This window comes from Canis lupus, unplaced genomic scaffold, assembly GCF_011100685.1.
Source record: "Canis lupus familiaris isolate Mischka breed German Shepherd unplaced genomic scaffold, alternate assembly UU_Cfam_GSD_1.0 chrUn_S1759H1956, whole genome shotgun sequence".
Classification (NCBI taxonomy): Eukaryota; Metazoa; Chordata; class Mammalia; order Carnivora; family Canidae; genus Canis; species Canis lupus.
In genome coordinates this window covers 57,517-73,309 of record NW_023330611.1, presented here as the reverse complement: position 1 = coordinate 73,309, position 15,793 = coordinate 57,517, and the positions used below count along the sequence as shown (strand labels likewise).

Genomic DNA, 15,793 nt, shown 5'->3' with positions numbered 1-15,793 from the left:
GCTCAACCCCACAGAGCTGACCTGCTCATTGTACTGTCCTGGGTGGTGACATCAGAGGACCACCTGCAAAGGTCAGAGGCCCTTCCAGGAGGTCTGGGAAGGTTAATTCAGGCTGGCGACATAGTGTCTGAGGTCAGCAGGGGCGCTAGTGGGCTGATCGTGAGACTCAGGATCTGGGTGAGGAACCAGGAAAATCTATGACTGGCTCCTGCACACTAGAGGAAGCAAGTGGCCACCTCCTGTGGGTGACTTTCCTGAACTTATGGCCTTGGAGCCACAAGAGCTCTCAGCTCTGAATCACACAGGCCTCATAATTCATCCTCTACTAAAGCATGGGATAACCTGTCCAGATATGATTTTCATGGAATGATAGATGAACAGGACAATCATGCAATACAATCAACAGCAGAACACAAAGGGGAATGGAGTTCAACATGCTCCATGAGCATCACCTGTTCACACAATGTCATCCTCATTTCTAATAAAGAGACATCCCTGTTCAGCTCCCCGGGGACTACTGCAGACCGGGTCCATGATTAACTGAGAGGAGACCACTGCCCCTACCTCTGTCACAGGGGCTCTGAGATTTCCAGTGTCCTCACTGTTGGAAGGGGCACTACTAAGACCCTCCAAGGACAGAAGAGGGAATGTCACTGGGGAGAGAAGAAAATGTTCCAGGGATGGGTTAGGTTTGAGTGAGGTAGATGTGGGGCCAGGAGGTGAGAACACATCCACCTCCTCATTCAGCTTTCAGGCTTTCCAGAGAAGAGCCTTGGGCAGAGGTCACTAGAGACAGTATGGTGGTCATTGCTAAAAGATGTCCTCCTGACACCCAGTGTCTCAGGTCACCCTGCAGTCACTTGCATGTGTGAAGTCCCAGTTTCTGCTCCTTTCAAAGTCTCATAGGGGACTGCTGGTGACTCTCGGGCAGGGGATAGAGGGAAGCTGATTTGCATGAAGTGTTTTCTTAACCTCATGGGACAGGAGACATGAAAAGGTCCAGGGACACCCCATTCCATCCTCAGGAGTCTAAGGAGGCTGTAGTCTGTGAGGGTCTCCCACCATGGCCTGGACAGTGTTTCTTCTTGGGCTCCTTGTCTATGGCTCAGGTCAGGAAAAAGACTTTACATCTGTGGGGAGCACTTAAAACAGGGACTCATGCCACCCTTGTCTCCATATCAACACCTTTCTCTCCTCTTGAATTTAGGAGCAGATTCTCAGACTGTGGTCACCAAGGATCCATCACTCTCAGTGTCTCCAGGAGGACAGTCACATTCACATGTGGCCTCAGCTCTGGGTCAGTCTTTACAAGTAACTACCCCAGCTGGTAACCAGCAGACCCATGGCCGGGGCTCCTCGCATGCTTATCTACAGCACAAGCAGCTGCCCCTCCTGGGGTCCCTGATCGCTTCTCTGGATCCACTCTCTGGGAACAAAGTTGCCCTCACCATCACAGGAGCCCAGCCTGAGGATGAGGACTATTATTGTTCACTGTGTATGGGTAGTACATTTACACAGTGATTTAAATCTATGGGGAGGTGCAACCAAAACCTCCTCATGGGCTCAGAAAGCTCAGCTTTAAAGGCAGGAGAGGGACATCTGCTTCCGCTCAGGGAGTGATCCTGGAGTTCTGGGATCGAGTCCCACATCGGGCTCCCTGCATGGAGCCTGCTTCTCCCTCTGCCTATGTCTCTGCCTCTCTCTGGTCTCTCATGAATAAATTAAATAAAATCTTAAAAAAAATAAAGGCAGGAGAGAGCGTGAGATGGGGAAAGAGTCAACACCACCATGGGAAGTGAAGCTCCCCTGACCCCATTCTCCTGTTCAGTGGTTCATGAAATGAACCCCATTTATCTCTCCCAGGGCATGTCCATCTATCCAATGTGACCTTCCAAGACTGTGCTTCCTCGCTCCCTCTCTGTCTAAATGTTGAAGAGTGAGGAGCTTCATTTCCATATACAAAACAAATACTGAGCCTCAATCGACGGTTTTCTTTTTTTTTAATCGACAGTTTTCAATATGGTCTATTAAACATAGAGGCTTGGTAGATCTCATTTTATTCACTAATTTGATGATGAGGACCAAATTAATATTTTCATCATGTGGAGCTTGATAAAACTATAATTCTCCATGTTATATTTCTAATCAGAAACCATTCTCATTGTTCATAGATATGTATTTAACAAGCATTCCAAGATACTCGTATGCAAGTTAGTGTTATGAAGCGTCTGTATTGTATTAATATGAAATTAGTTCTGAAAATATCCCCTTACATGTAAAGAGAGTAATATCTTCTAACTTAATCATTCCCACATCCCACTAACGATTCAAGAACACTGAGAAACAGATTCAAAATTGCAATCCATTTGTGGTCACCACAGCCTGCTTTGGAGCAGTGTATGCTGTGACATGAAGAGGTGAGGGACAACACGTGACCAGTAGATGTCAATGTGTAATTCAGCCTGGAGACTGTACGATTTGAGCATCATAGTTCCTGATGACCGTGGGCTCTCAGGGAAATATCAAGAGACATAGGATAGCATAATTATTATCTGTCTGATGGCTCCTTCTAAATAATGTTGTGCAACACTTGACATTATACTTGGATGGTTTCTGTTTATTTTGCTTTTAAAATACATTATATTTATTAAATATTACTAAATAATCTCATTGTAATAAAATTAGTATTTTAGTTCTTTTTACATCAACAATGATATAGGGGGCACCTGGGTGGGTCATTTGGTTTAGCATCTGTCTTCATCTCAGATCATGATCTTGGTTGTCCTGGGATTGAGCCCCACATCCGGCTCCCTGCTCAGCTGTGAGCCTGCTTCTCCCTTGACCTATGCCTGGCTCTCCTCCTGATTGTGTGCACTCTCTAAAGTCAGAGACCACTCTGTCAAATACATAAATAAAGTATTTAAAATAAAAAACAAAGAAACAATAATATTAAAGGTAAATGAAAATTAAAATCATATAAAGTGGAGCCACAGACACAATTTATGCACTGTAGATTATGTTTAAGGAATGAGGCATCACTTTGTTTAACTCATGCTCACCAGCACTTATACCAAATTATTTGTTCATATCTTCTGCTGACATCCTTGCCACAAAGATAACTCCAGGTTCAAAGGCTTCTCTAGAGAATCCCTTCAAACATTTAAGGAGGAAATAATGAGAATACTACAGAGAAGCAGGGAGGAATGAACAACTTTGAGTATACATTATAAAGCTTATTTTCCTTATTATACCCAGACTCAAATTTCAAAATAAAAGATATTAAAAATCCATAAGTTTCATGAAGATAGGAACTGAATTATAATGAAATATTTGCAAATGCAAAGTGACAGATTATCAAGAGTGGTCATTTTAGACATTTAATTTTTGTAACATTTAAAATCAATCAACTTGTCAGGTATCCTGCTCAGGAGAGAGCTTGCTTCACCCACCCACTCGCCCCCCACTCATCTGTCTCTCTCTTACTATCCCAATTCTCTCTTTCAAATAAATAAATCTTTTATAAATGTATAAAAGAAAATCAGGGCAACCCGGGTGGCTCAGCGGTTTTAGCGCCGCCTTCAGCCCATGGTGTGATCCTGGAGACCCTGGATCGAGTCCCACGTCGGGCTTCCTGCATGGAGCCTGCTTCTTCCTCTGCCTGTGTCTCTGCCTCTCTCTCTTTCAGTGTATCTCTCATGAATAAATAAATAAAATCATAAAAAAGGAAAACAGTCCATGTAATACATTTTATAAGAGAATAAATTAAAAGGTATGGCCATCTAAATAAATGCACCATGACTCATCTGAAACATTCATCCTAAAGTTACTGAGGGAAGAGGGTGATCATGGTCATATATCTTTTACCTCAGGTCCTTATGAGTCTAGAGATTTCTTGGCTATTTGCACATATACCAAAGTTGTTTGGGGCCCATTGAGAACATGATTTCTCCACGCTAATCCCAGGCATGTGGAAACAACGATAAAACTTCACACTCATCTTCCAATTGAAGGAAAGTAAAGGGTATGAAACTATAAATGAAAATACTTGTGTACACTTGATGAGATGAGCACTAGGTGTTATTGTTATATGTTGGCAAATTGAACTACAATAAAAAGAAATTTAAAAAAAAAGAAAAAAATAATTGGGTACAATATAAACAGTGTGTGAAGCAACAAATATCTGAGAGGAATCGGAAAACACAAATGTACAGAAACCATGAATTTACGAGATATGTCTCACTTCCAAACCTAAAGAGCTATGTCTAATATTCACCAGTAAATGTTCCACCAGGCAAAGCTGTTTGCTTTTCACAAATCACTCGGTCATATCTGATTCCGAACAGATTGTAACAGCATCACTTGAGCTTTAAAATCATTGCTGAACTGCTGTCTTGGCAATAAGCCTAGAACCTTACTTCCTGGACAGTATTCAACTCCATCAATCCCTCATGATCTGCCTCAAACCCCTCAAACCAGCTCCACTGTCCTCTGATCAGTGATGTTTGACCTGATAGACGCTTAACTTTCACCTTGGGGTAACTTCTCTGGTGACACCTGAATAGGTCAGTTGTGTACATGTTTGTCTTTTCCATAGAGAAGCATCACTTCAGAGAATGAGGAAGCAGAGTAATCATGTGCAGTGTTTACAAATCATGGTATCTAGAGATAAGACATGGGACTGTGAATAGACATGGACCTGGTGAGCTGGTGAAGGCCCCTGGGATCCCAGGTCTTTGGTCCAAGGTGGGCTGGGTGCCTGTGACCAGTGGAGAGCTATGGGCCCGTGATCCCTACATAGCTGCTCAGTGAGGACCCATCACACGGTGTGTTGGGCCCTGTGCTCCTTGTTGGGGCTCAGCAGCTGTGTCCTCTCAGGCCTGGAGGAGTCCCTTAAGCAGACACTGTATGTGGTCTCAGCAGGTGCTTCATCCAGGGCTCTCCCCAGAGGAGAAGCAACTCCCAACCTCCACAATGTGGTGTGAGCTGAGCTCCAGCACCAGGGCTCAGGGAGGGGCTGGGAAATCACTTGATGGACTTCATTTGCATGGACACCCCTCTTGTAGAAAAGAATGGAGGACAAAAAGAGGTCTGGGGACCCCACCTGGTGTGGGGATGGTCATCATTGCCTATACTCCTGTCTCCTGATGTATTTCTCTCAGTGCACAGGTACAGACAGACAGGCGTCACATACCATGTTCCAGTTCCTTGGCTCCATCAGCCCCTCTGGCTCAGATGCTGGGAAGTTTTACATTGGTCTCTGCTCCATTACACATCAGTGTCTGTGTTTGCAGGTCCCTGTCCCAGCCTGTGCTAACCCAGTCGCTCTCCCTCTTGACATCTTTGGAACAACAGTCAGACTCACCTGTACCGTGAACAGTGGCTCCAGTGTTGGCAGCTATTACATCAACTGGTTCCAGTAGAAGCCATGGAGCTCTCCCTAGTATCACCTGTACTACTACTTAGACTCAGATAAGCACCAGGGCTCTGGGGTCCCCAGCTGCTTCTCCTGATCCAAGGATGCCTCAGTCATTGGAGGGCACCCTCATCTTGGGGCTGCAGCCTGAGGACTAGACTGACCTTCACTGTCTAATCAGAAACAATAATGCTTCTAACAGTGACACTGACAGTTTGGGACATGGGACAAAATCCTTCATCTGTTCAGATGCTTCTTCCATGAAAATTTATAACGTGTAAAATAAGTGATATATCTAATGTGTACTTAAAATTACCGCCTGGTTCATAATGAGCCTATTCTCCATTATCTCTTCAAGTTCTATATGTCCTTAGAAATAAAACAAGAATAAAACAAAACACTTCAATGTGGTAACAGTCATGTTACCTGGGTTTCCAAATGTCATATAACCAGAGTCTGTGCTGCGAAGATTTTTTCTCCTGAAATGAGGACAATGAGCCTTTCATTGACTTTGTCTCCATCAGAGGTCCAGGACTATCTAAACAGGGGGTGTAGTCTTCCCCAGCATGGATTCAGCACCTCCAGGGCTCAGAGCAGAGCCTTCCCTTCCCTCACAGGCTTCACTGCTCAGAAGTGACCAAGGTTCACTGTGTCTTAAGCATGAACACTGGGATGTGGGATGTTGTGTGAGGACACGGGTCATAGGCAATTCCATTCTCAGAGCTGGATGGGATCCCTCACTCATCACCTGAGGCTTGGGTTGTGCACTTGAGGAGAAGGGGGTCCATCAAAGTAGGAATTTGGGGCCTATGGCCATGAACCCTTTTATGGGCTATGAGATTTGGAGGATGTTGCACCATTACTGGGAAAATGCTCAGCCTGCCTCAGTGAAGTTGGTTGATGTGGGTGCATGAATGAGCCTTTGCTATAGCTGCCACCAGGTTGATGGAGACTCCTGTAAGTGGGTGTCCTGAGCCCACAGGTACTGACTCTGTCTCCCTCTTCCCTTAGTCCCCATTGGAACTTTTCCATAATCCAGGGTGGTAGGATATGTGAATATCAAGAGTAAGAACTCTCCCATGTGTACATGTGTCACTGCCCTAAGGAATCTCTTGATGACCCCAGATCCAAGGTCACCTTCTCTTTCACAAGAGCAGTAGAAACACAGGGGTTACCATGGCAATGTTACCACAGCTCTCAGGCAGAGATGCTATATTGTGACCCATTACAGCACTGAGAGAACAAGCAGGGATTCAAACCTAATTTTCCAGGCCCAGGTGTGTTGACAAAAACGTCTTTGACCACCTTGGGCTGCAGCCTGGGGAGAGATTGATCATCATTGCTGTAGAGCTGCATATGATCAATATCACCCAGATAATTTCTGTTTCCCAGAGACAAGTGATAACGTCTACTCTTCACATCTTTCATTTTCTTCTATTTATTTATTCATGAGAGACACACAATGAGAGAGGAGAGACACAGGCAGAGGGGGAAGCAGGCTACATGCAGAGAGACAAAAGTGTGACTGGATCCCAGTCTCCAGGATCTCGCCTGGGGCTAAAGGTGGGCTGCCCTACTCTTCACCTCTTATTCCATCACTCCCCTGTCCCTGCCTCTAAGCAACACAGGCTCAGAATCTGGCATTGAATGCTTTGTATCTCACTAGAAACAGAATTGTTTAAATTTAAATTCCAGACTTGTTTAAATTCCAATGAAAATACCTCCTTTTGAAGATATTCATCTCCCAATGAAAAAATAGTTACATGGATTTCAGAAGCGATATGACCCACACTATTGCTGTGTTGGAATGAGAAGAAGGGCAGTTGTGCAAGATGTGTGACCCAAGAGAACCAGTAGGCCCACTGCCTGCCTGTCCACTGGTACCACTCTAGGGATTTAGTGGGAATTCCCTGAGTTCTGGTATTTGGTGATAATGATTTTCTCTTTCCTTTCAGATCAGAGCTTTGGGAGCTCCTGAATTCCAGGGTGCTGGGTCGTGTCATCCCAGTGAGCAGATGTGAACAGACCCCTTACAAAATTGTACACAGAGAACAATTGCACCTGTGTAAAGATTTCCCACGTGATAAGTCACTAGGGCCTACACACCGAAACAGTGAGGCAGCATCAGACTCCCATCAGCAAGGCTAAAATTCAATACCACAACATCAGATGGTGCCCAGGATGTGGGGCAGCAGGAACTCTCCTTCATTGCTGGGGGGGGGAGGGATGCCAAATGTCCAAGTCGCTTGGGAACATAACTGGGTAGTTTGTTGCAGAGCTAAACGAAATATTTATTTATTTATTTATTTATTTATTTATTTATTTAGTTAGTTAGTTAGTTAGTTAGTTAGTTTTATTGGAGTTCAATTTGCCAACATATACCATAACACCCAGTGCTCATCCCATCAAGTCCCCCCTTGGTGCCCGTCACCCAGTCACCCCCACACCCTGCCTTCCTCCCTTTCCACCACCCCTTGTTCTTTTCCCAGAGTTTGGAGTCTCCCATGTTCTGTCTCCCTTTCTGATAATTCCCACTCATTTTTTCTCCTTTCCCCTTTATTCCCTTTCAGTATTTTTTATATTCCCCAAGTGAATAAGACCATATAATGTTTGTCCTTCTCCGATTGACTTATTTCACTCAGCAGAATACCCTCCAGTTCCATTCACTTCAAAGAAAATTGTGGTATTTGTCGTTTCCAATGGCTGAGGAATATTCCATTGTATACATAGACCACATCTTCTTTATCCATTCATCTTTCGATGGACACCAAGGCTCCTTCCACAGTTTGGCTACTGTGGACATTGCCGCGATAAATATTGGGGTGCAGGTGTCCTGGAATTTCACTGCATCTCTATCATTGGTGTAAATCCCCTGCAGTGCAATTGCTGGGTCATAGGGCAGATTTATTTTTAACTCTTTGAGGAAACTTCATACAGTTTTCCAGAATTTTTGCATCCATTTTCATCAGGGATATTGGTCTATAATTCTCCTTTTTGGTGGGGTCTTTGTCTGGTTTTGGAATTTAGGTGATGCCGGCCTCATAGAACGAGTTTGGAACTGTTCCATCTCTTTTTATCTTTCCGAACAACATTAGTAGAATAGCTATGGTTTCTTCTTTATACATTTGATAGAATTCTCCTGGGAAGCCATCTGGCCCTGGAGATTGTGTCTTGGGAGGTTATTGATGACTCCTTTAATTTCCTCCCTTGTTATTGGCCTGTTCAGGTTTTCTGTTTCTTCCTGTTCCATTTTTGGAAGTTTGTGGTTTTCCAGAAATGCATCCATTTCTTCTAGATTGCCTAATTTATTGGCGTATAGATGCTCATAATAAGTTTTAAAATTGTTTGTATTTCCCTGGTATTAGTAGTGATCCCTCCTTTCTCATTCATGATTTTATTAATTTGAGTGTTTTCTCTCTTCTTTTTAATAAGGCTGACTAATGGTTTATCTATCTCATTAATTCTTTTAAAGAACCATCTCCTGGTTTTCTTAATCTATTCAACAGTTCTTCTGGTCTCTATTTCATTGAGTTCTGCTATAATCTTTTTTAATTTCTTCTTCTTCTGGATGTAGGATCTATCTGCTCTTTTTTCTCTAGCTCCTTTCGGTGCAAGGTTAACTTTTGTACTTGAGTTCTCTCCAGTTTTTGGATGGATGCTTGTATTGAGATGCATTTCCCCCTCTGGAGTCCTTTTGCTGTATCCCAAAGATTTTGAAAGGTTGTATCTTCATTCTCATCAGTTTCCATGAATCTTTTTAATTCTTCCCTAATTTCCTGGTTGACCCTTTCTTTTTGTAGCAGGTTGGTCCTTAACCTCCATGTGTTTGTAATCCTTTCAAACTTCTTGTGATTTAGTTCTAGTTTCAAAGCATTATGGTCTGAAAATATGCAGGGGACATTCTCAATTTTAGTATTGAATAAGATCTGATTTATGACCCATTATGTGGTCTATTCTGGAGAACGTTCCATGTGCACTTGAGAAGAATGTGTATTCAGTTGCATTTGGATGTAAAGTTCTATAAATATCTGTGAAATCCATCTGGTCCAGTGTATCATTTAAAGCTCTTGTGTCTTTGGAGATGTTGTACTTAGAATATGTGTCGATTCTAGAAAGCGTTGTGTTCAAGACACCAAGTATAAGTGATTTACTATCTAAGTATGTCTTAACTTTGGTTGTTAATTGATTGATATACTTGGCAGCTCTCACATTCGGGGCATAAATATTCATGATTTTTAAGTCCTCTTGTTGGATATATCCTTTAAGTATGATATCGTGTCCCTCTTCCTCTCTTACTACAGCCTTTGGAATAAACTTTAGTTTATTTGATATAAGGATGGCAACACCTGCTTTTTTTGAGGATCATTTGAATGGTAAATGGTTCTCCAACCTTTCTTTTCAGGCTGCAGGTGTCCTTATGTCTACAATGAGTCTCTTGTAGACAGCAAATAGATGTGTCCTGCTTTTTTATCCAGTCTGAATCCCTGCGCCTTTTGATGGGGTCATTAAGCCCATTCACGTTCAGGGTTACTATTGAAAGATATGAATTTAGTGTCATCATGATGCTTATTCAGTCCCTGTTTTTGTGGAATGTTCCCTTGGACTTCCTCTTTCTTTTACAGAGTCCCCCTTAATATTTCTTGCAGAGCTGGTTTGGTGGTCACATATTCTTTCAGGTCCTGCCTATCTTGGAAGCTCTTTATCTCTCCTTCTATTCTGAGTGTGAGTCTTGCTGGATAAAGTATTCTTGGCTGCATGTTCTTCTCATATAGGACCCTGAATATATCCTGCCAGCCCTTTCTGGCTTGCCCTGTCTCTGTGGAAAGGTCTTCTGTTAACCTAATACTTCTCCCCATAAAATTTAGGGATTTCTTATTTCTTGCTGCTTTAAGGATTTTTCCTTTATCTTTGGAATTTGCAAGTTTCCCTATTGAATGTCGAGGTGTTGAATTTTTATTTTATTTTTTTGATTTTAGGGGGAATCTTTCTATCTCCTGGATCTGAATGCCTGTTTCCCTCCCAATGTTAGGGAAGTTCTCATCTACGTTTTGTTCAAAGACACCTTCTGCTCCTCTATCCTTTTCATCACCCTCTGGAACCCCAATTAAACGTAGATTTTTCCTGTTGAGGCTGTCATTTATTTCCCTTAACCTTTCCTCATGATCTTTTTATTGGTTTTCTCTTTTTTCCTCAACTTCCTTTCTTGGCATCAGCTTGTCTTTTATGTCATTCACTTGTTCTTCTACGTTGTTAACCCTTGTTGTTAGGACCTCCAGTTTGGATTGCATCTCATTTAATTGATTTTTAATTTCGGCCTGATTAAATCTAAATTCTGCAGTCATGTAGTCTCTTGGATACTTTATGCTTTTATTTCCAGAGCCACTACTAGCTTTATAATTGTGGTTCTGAATTGGCTTTCTGACATCGAATTGTAATCCAAATTCTGTAATTTGGCGAGAAAATGAGTGAAAATATCAATGAGGGTGACAAAACATGAGAGATACCTAACTCTGGGAAATGAACAAGGGGTAGTGGAAGGGATTTGGGCAGGGGTTTGAGTTGACTTGGTGATTGGCACTGAGGGGGGTACTTCAGATGAGCACTGGGTGTTATGCTATATGTTGGCAAATAAACTCCAATAAAAAAATTTTAAAAAAATACAAATTCTGTAACTCTGTGGGAGAGAGTACTGTTTCTGATTCTTTTGTGGTGAGTTCTTCCTTCTAGTCATTTTGCTCAGTGCAGAGTGGCTAAAATCAAGTTATACTGGAAAATGGAATGGAAAAAAAATAAGGTATAACTAATAAAGAACAAAAAACCATACCAAAACAAACCAAACCAAACAGAAACAAACAAACAAAAAAACAAAAAACAAAACAAAACAAGGAGGGGTATCCCCTTTTCTGTATACTGGAAGTCCCCCGATTTCCCCTGTTGTTTTCCAGCACTGCTTGGTCAAGAACTTGCTCTTCTGCTTTTGGCTTTAGGCTCAGAGGAGGCAAAGGTGCAACTGTCTTTGGTCCTCCTGAATCCAGGGTCATCCGACACCAGCTGCCTCCACCATGCCGCCTAAGTTCGATCCCAATGAGATCAACATCATGTTCTTGAGGTGCACCGGTGGCGAGGTCGGTGCCATGTCTGCCCTGGCCCTGAAGATCGACTGCCGGGTCTGTCTCCAAAAAAGGTTGGTTATGACATCGTCAAGACAGCCGGTTATTGGAAGGGTCTAAGGATTACAGTGAAACTGATCATTCAGAACAGACAGGCCCAGATTGAAGTGATACCTTCTGCCTCTGCCCTGATTATCAAAGCCCTGAAGGAACCACCAAGAGACAGAAAGCAGCAGAAAAACATTAAGCACAGTGGAAATATCACTTTTGATGAGCTTGTCAGTATTGCCTGACAGACGTGACACCGATCTCTAGCCAGAGAACTCTCTGGAACCATTAAAGAGATCCTGGGGACTGCCCAGTCTGTGGGCTGCAATGTTGGTTGCCGTAACCCTCATGACATCATAGATGACATCAATAGTTATGCAGTGGAATGCCCAGCGAGGTGACTACAAAGAAAAATATTTTAACAAAGGATCATTTGACAAAAAATAAAAAATAAAAAACTTGCTCTTCCCCTGTCCTTCTAGCTGGTTCTAGGGGAGGGGCCTGTTGTGCTGACTCTCAGGTTTGTGCACTTGGGGAGCTGTCCTGCCCCCTGCCAGGTCGTCTCAGTGGGAGCTGTTTATCCTGTGAGGTCCCTCTTCCCCGGCAGCCCTGCTCTGTCCCTGGCACAAGGTGACACAAGGAACAATAGCAGTGGCGGTGGCCAGCTCCCCAGCCCTGGAGTCAGCTCCCGCAGTAACTACTGCAACTCCCAGTCTGCAGGGGACTGGATGCTCTGGGGCGGGGCCCCTGACCTGCTCAGCTTGGGGCCCCCAGCGGCAGGTGTCCTCGCTGTCCTGCCTGAGCCCTCCCGCCTCCGCCTGTCCCGGGTGTAGGCCGGATCCTGGGCTGTGTCCCCGGTGCCCTGGGCTCCCAGGCCTGCACTGCTGGAATCGGGCTCACGGCCGTGCAGCCCCCTCTCTGCGGAGCCTCCGCCCGAGCCCCTCCGAGCTGCTCCCAGGCCACGGGGCATGCTGCAGCCCTTTAGAGAGCTCAGCCACAGGGTGTGGGGCTCTCCCCGGGGCAGGGGCTTTTTCATAGCCCCGGGAGCCTGAGGGCATCCCTGCCCTCCTGGGGTCATGCTCTGAATCCTTGTGGGCGCCTGTCCATCCAGGAAGTTTGGTGCAGCTCCTGCTCCTCCGACAGGGCTCTCCTGACCTGGGGGTGCTCGCTGCGGCCTCAGCCCAGCTCCTCAGGGCCCCTCCCCTTGGATGCTTTTAGTTTCTTTATTTCTTTTTTTCCGTTTTCCTACCTTAATAGAAGTGTGAACTCTCCTCACCATAGCATTCCAGCTGTTGTCTCTTTAAATCTCAGGCCGAATTCATAGATTTTCAGGATGATTTGAACGTTATCTTGGTAAGTTGGTGGGAACAGGTGACTTGGGGACACTACTCTTCCGCCATCTTCGGTAGTATATATAATTTCCATATTTCAACACAATCCTACTGAGTGGATTCCACAGCAAAATATGTGAAAAAAATGAGGTTTGTCCATAAAAGAAAAGAATCTGTATAGGGAGACATCTGTAAATGTCAAAAGAATCTGTATATGGAGACAATGAATGAGGGTTTGAATATGTCCCTATAGTGTAGACTGTATTCTAATACAATATGGCCTGATGGGAGTCACACTAGTGCTCATCTGTGAACACACTGTGCTTCTCGGATTTGTCACTGATACACCAAATATGTTGGTACAAAACGAACAAGGAGTAAAGGAAGAGGAGGTGGGTGGGGTAACGGGGTGACTGGGTGATGGCCAATGAGGGAGGCACTTGACAGATGAGCACTGGGTGTCATACTATATGTTGGCAAATAGAAGTCCAAAAAAATACACAAAAATGACAAAAACAGGAGTTTAAAACACAAATACATTTCTGTGAGAACATGTGGAACTCATGTCTCTAATGCCCAAGAGATGGAACCCATTCTGAGAGTCAGACCTGGCCATGCCAATGGGGAGGGAACTGGTGAGCCCTGGAAACCAGCTGGGCTCTCAGGGCTTTGGGCCTTGCTGAGGTGAGTGCCCTGTGACCAGGAGGGGGCGCTGAGGGACTGCCCTGTGGTCCGTACAGGGCTGCTCTGTGAGGATCCTTCACTCAGGGTGCCTGGGCCTGTGTGCTGGTTCCTTGCTCCCTGATGAGAGCTCAGCAGCTGTGTCCTCTCAGGCCTGGACCCTGAGCAGGGACTTGTGTGTGGTGCCAGCAGATGCTTCCCCCCAGGGCTCTCCCAGGGCTGAAGCCAACCCCATCCTCCTCAGTGTGTGGTGTGAGCAAAGCTCCAGGATCAGGGCCCAGGGAGGGGCTGGGCAGTGAGTGGGTGGAGCCTATGTGCATGGACAGCCCTTCTGGCAGAGGGGGGAGGAGAAGAGGAGGCGTGGGGCAGCCCAGCCCATGGAGGGGACCAGGGACTTTGTCACCCTGACCTGTGATCTTTAATGTTCATTCAACTCTGTCAGTGCACAGGTCAGGAGTGACCTCAGGGACACAGAGCCACTGTCAGCCTACGTCTGCTGGTCTAGCTTAGAGATTTGAGGAAATTCAGTCTGGCCTCTGATCCATCACCCGTGAATGTGTCTGCAGGTTCCCCATCCCTGCCTGTGCTGACCCAGCCGCCCTCCCTCTCTGCATCCCTGGGATCAACAGCCAGACTCACCTGCACACTGAGCAGTGGCTGCAGCGGTGGCCATATGCTGGTTCCAGCAGCCAGGAGGCCTCCTGAGTACCTGCTGATGGTCTACTGAGACTCACCAGGGCCCCAGTGTCCCCAGCCACTACTCTGGCTTCAAAGACACCTCGGCCAATGCAGGTCACTCAGATAGCTGCGAAATTCATACAACAAGGGTCCTCATGGGGACTCATGGGCACCCCTTCAGATTTTCCTACCTGTATGAACAGACCCATGATATAATCATAAGGTTAAAAAAAGAGACAAATGATTCTATAAAATGTTTCTAAATGTCTATTTAAATGAAAGATGAAGTCATTCTTTTTTTTAAAAAGTTTTATTTATTTATTCATTAGACACATAGAGAGAGGCAGAGACAGAGTCAGAGGGTGAAGCAGGGCCCTTGCAGGGGGCCTGATGCAGGTCTTGGTCCCAGTACCCTGGAATAATGACCTGAGCCAAAGGTAGATGCTCAATCACTGTGCCACCAAGTGCAACTGCACTGAGATTTTCAATGCCACATCCATCGTTATTTTCCATGCAGTCCGCACAGATCTGTGAACAATATACTCGTAATTCCGCCTGTGTCTTCACAGTGACATCATCATTGAGTCTTAGTCAATGCACATTGAGAAGATTTTCTTAAAAAGAACATTCAGGACTGTGGGCTGATGAGGTCGGTGAAGGATCTCAAGATGGCTGGGCGAAAACCTGCTCTAAAAACCATTGACTGGGTAGCTTTTGTGGAGATCATACCCTGAAACCAGAAGGCCATTGCCAACTCCCTGAAATCCTGGAATGAGATGCTTACCTCCAGGTTGGCTACTCTTCCTGAGAAACCACCTGCTACCGACTGGGCTTACTACAAGGCCAATGTGGCAAAGGCTGGCTTGGTAGGTGACTTTGAGAAGAAGTTTAATGCCCTGAAGTTTCCTGTGCCAGAGGATAAATACACTGTCCAGGTGGATGCTGAGGATAAAGAAGATGTGAAAAGCTGTGCTGAGTTTTTATCCCTCTCAAAGGCCAGGATTGAAGAATATGAAAAAGAGCTGGAGATGATAAAGAACATCATTCCATTTGATCAAATGACCATTGAGGATCTGAATGAAGTCTTCCCAGAAACCAAATTAGACAAGAAGTATCCCTATTGACTTCACAAGCCAGTTGAAAATTTATAAACTTGAGTTGAGGAGAAAGCCCTGGTCCTCATATTATAAATGTTGGATATTAAAAATAATGATATGGATAAAAAGAACATTCATCCAATTTATGTGTACAGTTGGTCTAGGGAGTGACCAATACGCAATCTCTTCCTCTGGATTCTTGCCAGAAATTCTCCAGCTGTCACATCTTCCTGCTAAAACACCCTGCAGGTCTGCCTCTTGTGCTCTGAGGTCAGTGGCACACAGACAACCTCAAATGGCAGGGCTCCTGCAGACCTGTGTCCATATGCGGGGAGGACAGACTCTAGGAGGGAGTTCTTGCCCAAGGGGTGGGGAGAACTAATGTTTAAAACAGGTGAAGGGATCCCTGGGTGGCGCAGCAGTTTAGCGCCTGCC

The 15,793-nt window shown here is 44.8% G+C and overlaps 2 pseudogenes; both read left to right on the top strand.

Moving 5' to 3' along the window:
• Positions 1–11,460: 11,460 nt before the first annotated feature.
• LOC119869131 lies at positions 11,461–11,972 on the top strand (annotated as a pseudogene).
• Positions 11,973–14,929: 2,957 nt separating this feature from the next.
• LOC119869098 lies at positions 14,930–15,412 on the top strand (annotated as a pseudogene).
• Positions 15,413–15,793: the final 381 nt, after the last annotated feature.